The sequence below is a fragment of the Pagrus major genome, chromosome 6 (assembly GCF_040436345.1).
Source record: "Pagrus major chromosome 6, Pma_NU_1.0".
Classification (NCBI taxonomy): domain Eukaryota; kingdom Metazoa; phylum Chordata; class Actinopteri; order Spariformes; family Sparidae; genus Pagrus; species Pagrus major.
In genome coordinates, this window is record NC_133220.1 from 15,801,841 (window position 1) to 15,815,041 (window position 13,201).

Sequence of the window (13,201 nt, forward strand, 5' to 3'; positions counted from 1 at the left end):
ATTCCCACGAAAATGATGGCTTCTTTATTGTAGTCGAAGGGGGTATTTGCAGCTGGGAGTGTAATTTTTCAGGGTTTTGGAGGAGACAAACTACCTCTAAATAAATCCTATGCGATCTCAATTATGTCTGTTTTTTTTTGTTTTTTTTACCCCTCTCACCATTCCCACACTTTTGATTTCCACTTTAAAAGCAAGAGTGATATATTCCTATGATTGGAAATGTTCAATGCACTTCTGGAAGTGGGTGCACTGTCCTGTGCAGATAAGGTTGCGAATGGAAGATCTGTCTCTCTGAAATAGAAGCCTGACAAACAGTGCTGTCTCTCCCAGACACAGTGGGAGAGGAGTGTGCTCGGATGGAAGCCTTTGAGACCAGCCTTTTTAATATCGGCGCCGCTGTAACATCAGTAAGGTGACATTTCGGCAGCACCATCAAGATCCAACAGTGGCCATGCTGCTTCGACAATCAATTATCCATGCATAACATCCCACCAGTGTGTGCGACATGAATCAGTCCTGGACCAGGCTTCTCCTCAGCCTTGATTCTCAAGAGAAGAGAGACCTTTCATTCGACCCTTAAGAAAGACAGAAATGCTCTGTGTGCTGATAAGGGAGTGAAGAGAGGAAAGTAATGAAAAAAAGAAAAAAAAACGGGTAAATCAGGGCTGATATTTATTTGCATTATCTTGAAAGGAGCTCAAATTGGTTTCATTCCAGTGACTGTGAATCGTGATCCAGAGAGGACAATGACCATCTCCGAGCAAAAAGCCAACGTTATGATTGAACGAGCAGAGTACATTCTTTGTATTGCTTGGTGGACTACAGGGATGAATGCATATTATCTGTTGCCCAAGGAGAGGGAAATACATTTCACAGCACATATTGCTCATATCAGTTTTTGAGACCAGTTTGGTTGTTATATGATTGTTATCAACGCAGTGGCTGTACGTAATTTACTTCCACAAATAAGGGACATGAATGACATCTCCTCGGCACACTGTGAGATCTTCCTGTGCTTGTGTTCTTCTTCGTCTCCGTAATGCGGCGAACGGAGGGCGTACGAGGAGGGAAAATAAATTCTTGTGCATACATCAGCGGGCCCTTTAGGCCAAAAACCGCTGGCACTGTGTCATTGTGCTTTATCATTGAGTATAGGGAAGAGTTTCACATCTGTGTACGTTTAAATGTAAGTGTGTCGTGCTGTCTTGTGGTAAAAAGTTGGATTTCATCTATCACTTTGATGGCTCTACATCGAATATATCTCGCGGTAATCAGATCACGAGTTCAGCCAGCACACAACACGTATGATAACTGTGTTAAGTGTACAATCTCGGGTGCTGAAACCTCACAGTAAGTGAAGTCAGAGTCAGAGGACCCAGTTTGGCGCGGCAGTCTACTCCCTGAACCCAGAAGCTCTCTCCAGTGTTTGACAAACAGCACCATTCCCCCGCTCGCCTTCTTCATTTCCATCTGTATGCTATCACTTGGCTGTCAGCGGCCGGATTGGCCTGTAGTTCGCAGGATGAAAGGGAGAGAGATCCTGTTGAGTGAATAATCTTGCCAGTTTACAGAAGAGAGTGGATGTCAACTTGACAGACTGTGAGTAGCACACAGATTTGGGATTCATGGGCAATCCCATAGTCCCTTTAAGTCCGGACGTGTGAATGTGAAATCAATGGTACATCCATACAACAGTTTGTTTGCTGGACCCTGGGACGCTTTGTTATGAAAATAAGAGTCATGGATCTTCACCTTAAGGATTGAGCACACAGAATAGGAGACTATAAACACGGGCTTTCAGCATGAAAATCCTGATCTTTTTCTCTCTCTCTCTCTTTTTTTTTTACTGTAAATGAAAGCATGCACTATTCAAATACACCTATTTATCAACACAATGCAATTTAAAAACATGAAACCAGTGCGAATGATCAGGTGCTGTGTTCGTGTTAATATGAAATCCCTCTTGTGTAATTATATTCGCCGTGAGTGGGTTAATTTTAATTACCATATTTACCTGTGAAGCTTTAAATTAAAGTGTCACATCCTGAAGGTAAAGCTCACCATTGGAAACATCCCCTCAGGACTTCATACACACCACGTACAAACCACTTCAACCTCAGACACTATGTCACCATGATCTGTATCATAGCACATATTCAATAGGCTTCAATGGCACCTTTATAGACATGTGCATCACCGTGTACGTATAACATAGCTGTCTGGGTTGGCACCGCCATCATGCCCTGCTGTTTATTTGATATGCAAAGGAGTGCTGTGGAGCAGCTCCACGGTCTCTGCTAAAGTACTTTACTCCTCACATAACCCAAAGTGGCAGCAGCAGCATCAGGATGAGCTCCAAGAGCGAGGTGGCTCCCTCTCAGTAATTTATAATGCACTTAACTCCTCTACCCTGTTGATTGTCTGCATTACCAAGAATCAAACACGAGGCAAAACAAATAAAAAATGCCACTTTTTATTCTGGTTTAACACCGTCGAGAGCACGAGTCTTTCATTGCGTTCCCGCTCATTCACATCAGGGTCTGTGTGGAACAGAAACAGGGATTACGGTGGCAAAGGAAAACCACTTCAACCTGCTTCCGTAAACACCATCAAAGAACGGCGGCACGGAGAAGCCTGGGTGAAAAAGAGCGAAGAGGGAAGAAATAAACATAAATGTGTCAGTTTAACAGTGCGGTTGAATTCAGTAGTTTGTGGAGAAAAGCCAAAAATATCATGATTGAAAACACTGCAGCGCTGTTAGATTTGTGAAACAGACACTGCAGGGACTCTAACCACACCCTTCATGCCAGTACGACAAGCCTTCCCAGAATACCGTGCTGCTGCCTCGAGCCAAGAGTCGTTCGGACTGCCCACCGCTCGGAGGTGGAGACCATTATTAAATGTGCTCTGTGGAGGGCCTGCAGGTAGCTCCCAGGATCAGACACAGGGAGAGCAAGAGGGGGCTGTTTGGCTTAAGTGTTTTTTATTAGGATAGATGGAGACCTAAGCTCCATAACAGAGCTTCAGCCCTTTCTCCCAGACAGGGGCCCACTTTCCCCTTCTCGCTCCACACAGGCACATATCAAAACAGCGGCCCCCTCGCAGACACGCTGCTCAAAAATGGCATGTTCTCTTTTTTCACTTGGCTCGGCCCTCTCCCTGTCAAAATACAAACGCTCTCTGATGGAATTCTGCAATTTCCTTTATCATCTGCAACAAGGCCGTAATTATTGTCACTGAAAACAAAACTGCACAGAGGACTGACGGGGAAACCATGTGTGTCCTTGCATGTGTAAAATTAATGATGAACTTGTGAAACTCTGCCGCTCATTGTGTGTCTGCGCTCCGAACACAAAGCTGAAACACACTCAGCCAATTTTGAGTTTTGGCTCCACCCCTGCTCCATATTTTTCACACAATGCTGCGGCACATATTAGAGCCAGCTGGCCCGATGACATAACTTCCTCTTCCAGTTGTAACGATATGGCGACATGTGTAAAGCCTGCTTTTACACTGCCCATCACTGACACTGGAACACCCTGAACATCTGCTCCGAGGGAGGACAGCAAGTCGGGGAAGAAGACCGCCTGCATCCTTTAACTTGATCACCAGGAGCAGTTGTTAAAAGTCATTTTGAAGGATGAACTTTATGTGAACTTTACAGTTACAGCACTTTTATATACAGTACATATATTGTGTTATATCTGTAAAGTGTTATCAAAAGTATGGGGAGACATCACCCTGTCTTGACCTCGTTGTTGTCATCAGTGAACCCAGAAAAAAAAAACCCCATCTGGCTTGCCATCACTCCAAACGCTGCTGTTTTTACGTGTGGGAACTACAGTGGCACAGAGGAGGAAGAAAAAGAGGGAGGAATAAGAGGAAAGAGGGATGGATTCACTTGAAAGATCCAGCTGTTAGGCCATCCGAACCCTGGGAAAGTCTGATACTGTTTTTAATGTATGGGCGATCACCTCGCCAGCACATCAGCCGGACTTATAAAGCCTCCTAAAAAATGTCGGGAACAGGTGGACGGGGAAGTTTGGCAAAGGGTGAAAGAGGCCGAATGCCAGGTCTGTTCTCTCTGCCAACATTATACGTCGCTTTGAACCCCCCCCCCCCCCCCTTTTTTTTAAAGTCCTGCGGTGCAATAAATCACTTTTATTTTGTAAATTTCTCCGCACATAAACCACAACACCATTACACATTTATGTCTCCACCTTTATGTATGTATGTGTGTATGTTATGCAGCAGAGGCAGGTAGATATGAAAAACTCATTCCAAAGCTTTAATGTGGTGCAATGCGGGTGAGGACTGTACAGCAGTGTGTATATTGACTTCTCTGTTTCTGTAATGTTTCATTGAATAAAACAAACAGCCAGCCCCCTCAATCCAGTTTTATCCATAACCTCTGAAATGAGACTTTATGTTTCATACAAACGGCATCTCGGTTACATCAATAATCCTGCAAATGAAATCGATTTCCCCTCCCGCTCTTCCAATTCTGATCACAGCTGGGTTCCCCATATGGAGTATTAATGGGGTGGAGCACCCTGAGCCTGATCTAAAGCTGGAGAATTCTGGGCACACCACAACATCAAATCCCACTGTAATTACCTTCATGCAAACACAGGGGCCCTCTCCAACACAATATGGGTTGAAGATTAGGATTTGTGTGCATTGTTTTTGACGCTGGAATTGATCTTGAAAATTGTTTGGTGCAATTTACCAAGATGCTTAAGAAAATTGAAGAGCAGTGACTGCACGGCATACAAATGTCTTGTTGTGCCGAGCACAATGCACGAGCTCTAGGTGGCTCATCTACATCTCTGACGGCAATGACTTTCTGGGACAATACCACAATAGCTAATCGTTGTGTTTTCCATAAATTCAAATTACAGAGATCATAGATCTTGACAATCGTCACTCATCTTTTTACTCAACAAGAAATTCCCCAAATCGAAGATGAAACCAATTTTCCCCCTGCAGATGGCTAAGCAGCTGGTTCTTCTCAATTAGCTTACACATGTATTTGAGCCCAATTTTGGCACAGCAAATAAAATGCCATTTTGTCACCAGATTATGCTATCTGACATAAGGCTATTGTCTTAATTCCCTTAGGCTGCGGTGGAGGGAAAAAAAAATCACTAAACATTCAGAAGGGCCAGGCTATATCCTGTCTTACAGACGCCGCTATCCCATCATGCACACCCCAGCCTTCTCTCTCCAGCAGGTGGGGGTGGTCATGCACCACGCAACACGGTTATGGGTTTAAGTCTGAAATCTACATACTGAAATGACTTCAGCTCTCTCGCACAATGCCAAACTTGCTGGAAGTCTGATGAGTTTATTTCATCAATTCCAGAAATGCTGCAGAGGGGGAGAGGAGGGGGGTTAGAGAGAGAGAGAGGGGGGGTGAGAGACGGACTGACAGAGAAAGAGAGATGGACAGAGTGAGAGGAGAGAGTCTATTTCTACATACAATAGCCTGTGTCCATCATCCCCGGAGTGTGTGCATGTGTGTGTGTGTGTGTGTGTGTGTATGTGTGTGTGTGTGCACTTCCATCCCCTCTACGTACACAGATGTGTGGAAGTAAGTTTGATGTGGATCCTCTCTGCCCTCTGAGTAGCTCAGTGACTGCTGTCCATCTGCTCCAGGGTCTCAGGTGTGTGTTATCTCTTCCTGTGCCCCTGGGAACTTTCAACAGATATGCCAGTCAGCCTGGGCTGAACTGCTCTTGTAAATTACTCACTAAACAGCCCTGCCCTGGATTCTGCATTCGGGGGAAAATCAATTATTTGACCCCCCCTTACATTTCACAGTCCATTTTCAGCATGCTGGGGCCAATTACACCCAGCAGAAAGACTACTCTTTATGTCATTCCCACGATGACCTCCATCTTGCAGCTCCACACGGAGCACTGTTAATGCACCAACTACAAGCACTTGTGCCACGAAGGAGCGTGCTAATGCACTGGTTACCCACACTTTAGCCACACCAAAGCACACAAATACAGCAGCTGAGAGAGGCAGCAGTACAGCCGCACATGCACAGCCAGCTGTAGTGTCTCTCAACTGGGAGGTGATCATCCCGTGTCCAGTGCACTGAGCGAACGCCACTGACGGTTTGACAGCCCTAATGAAAGCTGATTACCAGGAGGCATCTATTAATTTGTCCTTAATCATGACAAAGAGAGTCTGTGGCTAACAGCTGTGAAATGGCAGCCGCCGCGCGGAAATGAGGCTCAGGGAAAGGCCGGGGACAAGGGGTTAGGCCCTGCGCTGTCATTAACTGCCTGCCATTGTGTGTGCTCGCTCAGAGCTTAGCTACAGGTAACTCAATAAGATAACACAGAGCGCGCTCTGCCCTGCTCTTTGTGAAAGGCTATTGCTGTGAATCCTGGGCGGCTGAGCGAAGAATAGGAGGATATTGGTTTGCATGCTCGGAGCAGGAGTTCTTATGATCCAGGTGAGAAGCTGACAGTAACAGGTTTAAGCTCTGTTCCTTCATCTGCTGGAGGGGCGCTGAGGGAAAAGTCAATCACGGACTGAACAGGTTGCTGAATAAGGAACTGAGCTGGCTTTTCAAACAGACACAGTGCAACAAATGTGTGCTCAGTCAGGCCCTAATTTTAGATTTTTTAAGAATATGAAGACATAAATGACAAATCAGTCTTGTGTTGGAAATAGACCAAAAATAAAGCAAAAACAAATACTGACTCCAATATACACAGATTTCATGCAGGGAGGGCACATCATAATGAAATCATCATATTTGAATATTTACAGCTGTGTCAAATCCTGGATGGAGCTGCTTTGGTGGATCGGTGGAGTGATGTTCAGAGGAGGAGGTTCCTCTCATAAATGATCTGCCTGGCTACAGTGGCTAATGTGGTTTATAGGAGCCTTAGGAAGCACTGGGAGGGCAGATAATCACAGAGGCTGTCACAAAGTCTGTGACATAACAACAGAGTATTGACTCAATGATTTATTACAAAACTTATGATGCTTGAATTTCTGTTGTCAGGAAGCACAATAACGCCTGATTGAGAACAATAATGCAAAATTATCACGTTGGGCCTAAACTACATTAAATCAAAGTTAAAGTTTGCTAAAGTTGCGTCGCTCAGGTTTATTTGTATCAGACTGGTTTTACAGGAAATCACGCAACAGCAGAGACATTTCTTGTTCTTGTCCTTGGTCCACAGAACTACTGGGATCCCATCTTAGGTGTGGCAAAAAAAACACAGTTTAAAGCAACATCTTTTTATGATTACATTTGTTATGATCAAAACTAGCGAGTTGACAACTGAAGCAACTTCGCAATCCAGCTAATATTACTTACCAGTCCAACTACAAGAAGGCTGTTGGTGGCTGGGTTGTTAAAAGTTACAGGTAATGCACAGTAAAAAGAAAAAGCTGTTTTTTTTTTAAGGGTTTATGTTCATTTTTAAATATCTACTTCAACTCTTTACTCAAGTTTATGTTTGAGCCAGTAATCAATTGCCATCTATACTGTCATTACAACTAGGCTGCTCTAAACGCAGTGTTGAGGGGAAGAGCTTGCAGGAGCGTCTCCAAGTATCCAGCTGCCTGGAAGAAAAAGAGGCAGCGCCTGATGGAGCAAAAACCTAGAGCAACAATCCCTGGCCACATCAGGCCGCACTTTTTATACTGATATCTACAAAAGACAACATTTACATGAGGTGAGATCTCCACTTTTAAAAACAAGCACTGTAAGTACCACTTACTGTAGATGAAAATGTTATTTTGCTAGCTAACGTTAACCATGATGGGTAGATGGGCCTACTCTGGCGCCTATTCCGCCGCTCCCCGTCAGCATTCCTTGCTCCAGCATAAAAACCTCCTCCTCCTCCCGGTGGTCTACAGCTCCTGTGCTACACACCAACACTCCCCGGTCCTCCGAGCTTCCAGTCAGGCTCAGGCAGAGTCACCGAGCATTGCTGCAGACTGAGCCAACTAGGTAACGTCATCTAGCTACACAGCTATCTGAGTTAACTCGCTAACAGCAGCTGCAGTGAGCAGCAGTTAGCGGATACATTAGCAACAAGTGAAGCTATCTGCCTATCGGGAAAGTCCATGATTCACAGAGAGCTGAGGCAGAGCAGCTAGAGGACATAAGAAGAAAAACCAGAATACATTCTATCCATAAAATATGATCCAGTTTCTCCCTATAACAAGTCAGTGTACCATCAAATTATTTCAAAGCTGTCATTTTGAGGTAAAATAGTTACATAATGTTTCTTCAGTCATGGTTTGTGGGCCAGACCGGTTTTCCCCCCTTCTGCTGTTAGCCGGACCACTGGACGCTTAGCTTGACCAAATGTCGATGCATCACTAATGTGAAATAATCTGAATAATCCTGTTAATTAGTGTCTTACAACACAGGCAGATTTGTGCAGTGATGTTACATCTGCTCTGGAACATGTTTTGTCCTACATTGCTCCTGTTTTTGATTGATCGCTGCCTTTTTCTGTATCACTTCTAACCACAGGTAGTCAGACACTGTACACATTTTCCGTGTGTAGTCAGGATAGATTTGATACCACGGCACAAATGTGTAGAACTCAATGAGACCTTATTAAATCCTTTATTCTGTCAGAGTTTGATATTTAGGTGTTGATGTATAAACATGATTTGGATGCTATATAATATCCTTATACTCGTGGTAAATATGATTCGCTGCTTTATATTTTATATATTTTTATACCAGTCTAAAAATATTCATCATGATCGGGGGAAAGACTGCAGGGCTTGGATGTAACATGACAAACAAGGCAGAACATTTCGTTTGGCTTCGTACGTATTAATCAGTGGAAATGGGCAGACATGTTGAGCAAACAGTCATTTAAGACTCTGCTGAGACACTGATGGGAGCCATGATTCAATTAGATACCGAGCTCTTAGAGATGCAACAAGTATTTTAGCTCCGGACGGACGAACACTCACACTTTAGCAAAGCTCCTGAAGACGGGTGAAATTATTTGATAGATAAAAAGTGATAACAGCAATTCAAAATGTGAAAAAAGCAGATGAATATTGCTGGACCAATGAGCTATTTTGTTTATCATTCGTACACATGTGGGGCCGAGCACATTTTACAATTCACATCTGTTGAGCACATTTTCTAGCTTGTTTGTATTGCATCAGAAACTGGCATTTAACATGTTTGAACATGTAAAGGAAACGTTATCTCTCTGTAACATCAAATGTTCTGACAACACGTGTATTATCCGTCCAGATACGATATCATCAATGTGCTCTGTAAGGCGGGTGTTGTGTCAGTTGTTTACAGAGTATGCACAGTGAATGTATAGAGGTGTCGCTAATGTTCCATCGATCCAGATCGATTCTTTTTAATAATAAACGATCCAGTATCTTCGATGCAGAGTGAAAACAAAGATCCGTATCATCATCTTTAAGATCGGCAATAAATCAACAGTGTGAACATAGTTTAGATTTCAGATAAACAGGACATCTCACTCAGCGGTCCGCCAACTTGTTGCTCTCGCTACGACAATATTACAGCAGCTGCTCTGTTTCAACAACGTCAGGCTGAAAAATGTGCATGCAGGTTGAAATTCAACCGGGCTGCTCTGTCCAGAGATGCAGCGACTTAAACCAGCAGCGAGTTAGAAATAGTTCTCTACATAAATAATATGTGGAATTTGCTATGAGCAACGGAACAGTCCGCTAGCCGCTAGGCTAATTTATCCAGTGTAAAATGCTACAGACTTAAGCCACTAGCAAAAAACAATTGTCTCCTTGACAGTTACTATCAATCCCAATGTTACTGTACTCTTTTTTAAAATGTTCTCGTTGTCAAGCCACCATGTGTTTGTGAAGGCAGTTTAAATTACACTTTATTGCACTTAACCGCTCACAGTTATTTACGATTATTTATGTGTTGTTATTTTGTTTGATGGCCTAAAACAGAACAAAAAGGGGTAACAGCTTCTCCTGTAACCGATTGTGTTAAATGGGAAGATGACATCGTCTCATTTCGATCACAGCCCCCTGATTTGAATCAAAATCGAAATCGTAACGTGGCAGACTTTGTGATATCGGCGAACAGACCTATCGTATCATTGTCCAAAGAATCGATATATCAGCTATTAGATAAAACATGTACGGTATCAAACATTGAACTCAAATTGAAGCCTAAATTCAACAGTGTCTTCTTATTCCTTACTTACTTACCTACTTACTTAGCAACAAAACTTTGGTCCATTCTTCTTCTTCACATTTTTTTAATCAACCTTTTAACCTCATTTATTCAATTTCAGTTGCTTTTTAACGACTTTATGATCTCAAATAAATACGAATCTATGACTGAAACGTACATCAGAAACACCTCAATGAAACTGTGTCAGACCATTACAACCACGGCCGTGTGGGGTCATTTTTCAGGTACCTGTTTTGGATTGAATTAATTTTAAGGTGCAATTTTTTGTCCACCATATCTGTAAACTTGCAGTGAACTATTTATAGATTACAAAATCATGTATTAGATTTTATGTGCCACCAAAAAGAAAATAATAATGATTAAAAATGTATAACTGTGACAGAATAATCAAACAATCTTTATATTTTGCTATTATTGAGAACCTCACAGTATATTCATCTGATTTAAAAGGTGTACCATAAAAGAAATTGTCTATTAATCAGACAATTGCAAAAGCATTCTTACTACTTAAGTGCTTATTTGCATAACTTATAAGCCGGTGGCTGAATGTACGTGATCAAGTGACACATCTTCAGAGAGAACTCCTGTTTTTTTTGGCGTTTTCACGATTTAAATTCAGTCGAGTCGGTTAATGTTTGATTATCACACACTTTGAATCCGACTGCATTGAGGAGACTGGATGATGGAATGCAGCGCGGTGAGTATTTCTGTATTTTTGTTTGCCATTTGGTTGGTGTTGTCGGCGTTGGGTTGGGGCAGCGGGGAGTCGAGAGGCACCGCCAGCCTCACGCTGAGTCCCCTGGTGCTGCCCCCTCTCATCTACGAGAAGAGTCTCTTCTCCCCTGCTAAGTTTGCAAAGTCCAATTTTCAGCTAATATGGAGGTCGCAACAGCAGGCGCAGAGGGCGTAGTAGGACATAATGGCTATGGGATTGTAAATATTGGTTTTAGAGAGACACAATTGGAGGGCAAGCGGAGAGAAATTTCCATAGAGTATGTGCTAGCACCATTGGAGGCCTTGGTGCGGCAGAATAGATTTTCCATTCTAGTGTGTCACATTAGATTTTCGGAGGTGCTCAGTGGCAGGTACATGTCATTAGTAACACTTTAGCACAGTAATGAACCTTTTTATTTATCCGGTGCTTCTCTCATGAATGAATAAGGAGCTGCTCCCCAACTGTGCCCAGCCGTGAGGAGCAGACAGAGGAGGCAGAGGGGGAGAGAGGGGGAGAGAGAGAGAGAGAAAGAAAGAGAGAGAGAGAGAGAGAGAGACGGGAGCACCATGAAGTCGAAAAAGGGGAACGTGAAGCCCTGGGGAATGCTGAGGAGGGTTAAATGATCATTATTGTGACATTCACATGCACACACACACACAGACACACATGCGCTCACATATGCATCAGTGAACAAAAGAGCACACACATGCGCACACACACACATGCACGCTCCCCACCTCCGCTCCCTGGGGTCCTGATCTGACACTCTATTTACACACACATTTACACAGTCTACTCCCTCCTTTATAAAGCTGACAGGTACTTAAGCGGTACATTACTCTGAGGAGCTCAAGCCTCACGGCGGTGTAACCAAACTGTCCATTCACCGCGAGCCTTGTCTCAGTGTTCATTCAATAATGGCCTCAGAGAAATGCAGCAGTAACGAGCACTTGTAACCGGGCAGGCAGGCAGGCAGGCAGGCCGGGAGTCTGACACCAAGCATCAGGAGACGTTTAAGATGGCCCGGGCTCATTGAGCGGAGGAGAAAAATCTGTCAGGGTTCAGTAGCTTGTAGATACAACGAGAGCCTCGGTGGTGTTTCAGTCTCATGGGAGCTCGGCTCTCCAGACCTGCCGATACCAGCAGAGTCGCTCTCTCCTGTGCTGCATCACAAATCAATGCTGCAAGAAGGTTTGAGATCACTGAAAACCAATCAGCACATGTCTGTCTTAGGTCACCGACTCCTTTAACCATCGTTATACAGGTGTCAAAACCTCAATCTTAGCACCGCCTCCTCCTCGGATCCTCTCAGATCAGACCAGCCCGGTGCAGTGAAGCGGTGAGAGTGGCAATGGCTGGCGTGGTCAGGGCCCCATGTCACCCCCAGCATCCTCAGTGTTCATTTCCCTTTCATCTTGAGTGTGAAATCGCTGCCGGTGCAGCACTGACCTCAGCATTAAGAGGTCAACTATTGAAATCTGATGTGCGCCTCTCTGGCTGAGGGACTTCAACAGATGGAGGGAAAGTGAGGAAGGGTAAGAAATGGATAGAGAAGGGAGGCACTTCCTAACAAGTCGGCCATTATAGCCCTTAAAGAGTCTTAAAAGGTTACGTTGCTCTAAATAAGTTCAAGAATATCATATTTTGGTGATAGTATCTGTCTCTTTCTGCCTCATGGTTTTTGTGTTGAAGTGAACATCTTTATACTCCTGCAAAAATCATGACTACCTTAGCCTTTACTCGGCTGAACTGGATATAATAGAAGTGAGGAGAAAAATTTGGATATTACAATAAAGACATTCACAATATACACGACTATCGTGGTCAAACAAATTCATGATAACAATGTTATCGCGATTCTTTGACTTTGTTTACTGTGTGTTTTGACTCTTTTTGGCAAATAAAGTACAAGCAAAAATACACGTGCAGGGAGGTGGAGAGAGTCTGTAAACGTAACTTTTAAAAAAGGGTACAGAAAGGTCGAACATCGTCGCTGGATTATTCACATGATATTAGCATATGTATATTAACACAATGTCAACATTTAAATTTTTTTATATCATGATTATCGTGCATCGCAATATCACCCCTAATGACAAGGCAAATGTGTCTCCATTTATTTAAAGTCATGGTCAGTATTTATAAAAACACTTCCCCCTCATCTACATTTATTTGTTAGAAATATGATGTTTTGCTGTCGTTTTTTTCAGAAACTAATATCGCCGAGTAGAGACGCTACCAAACCCCCAAACTTTGGCAGCTCTCCGCAAAATACACGC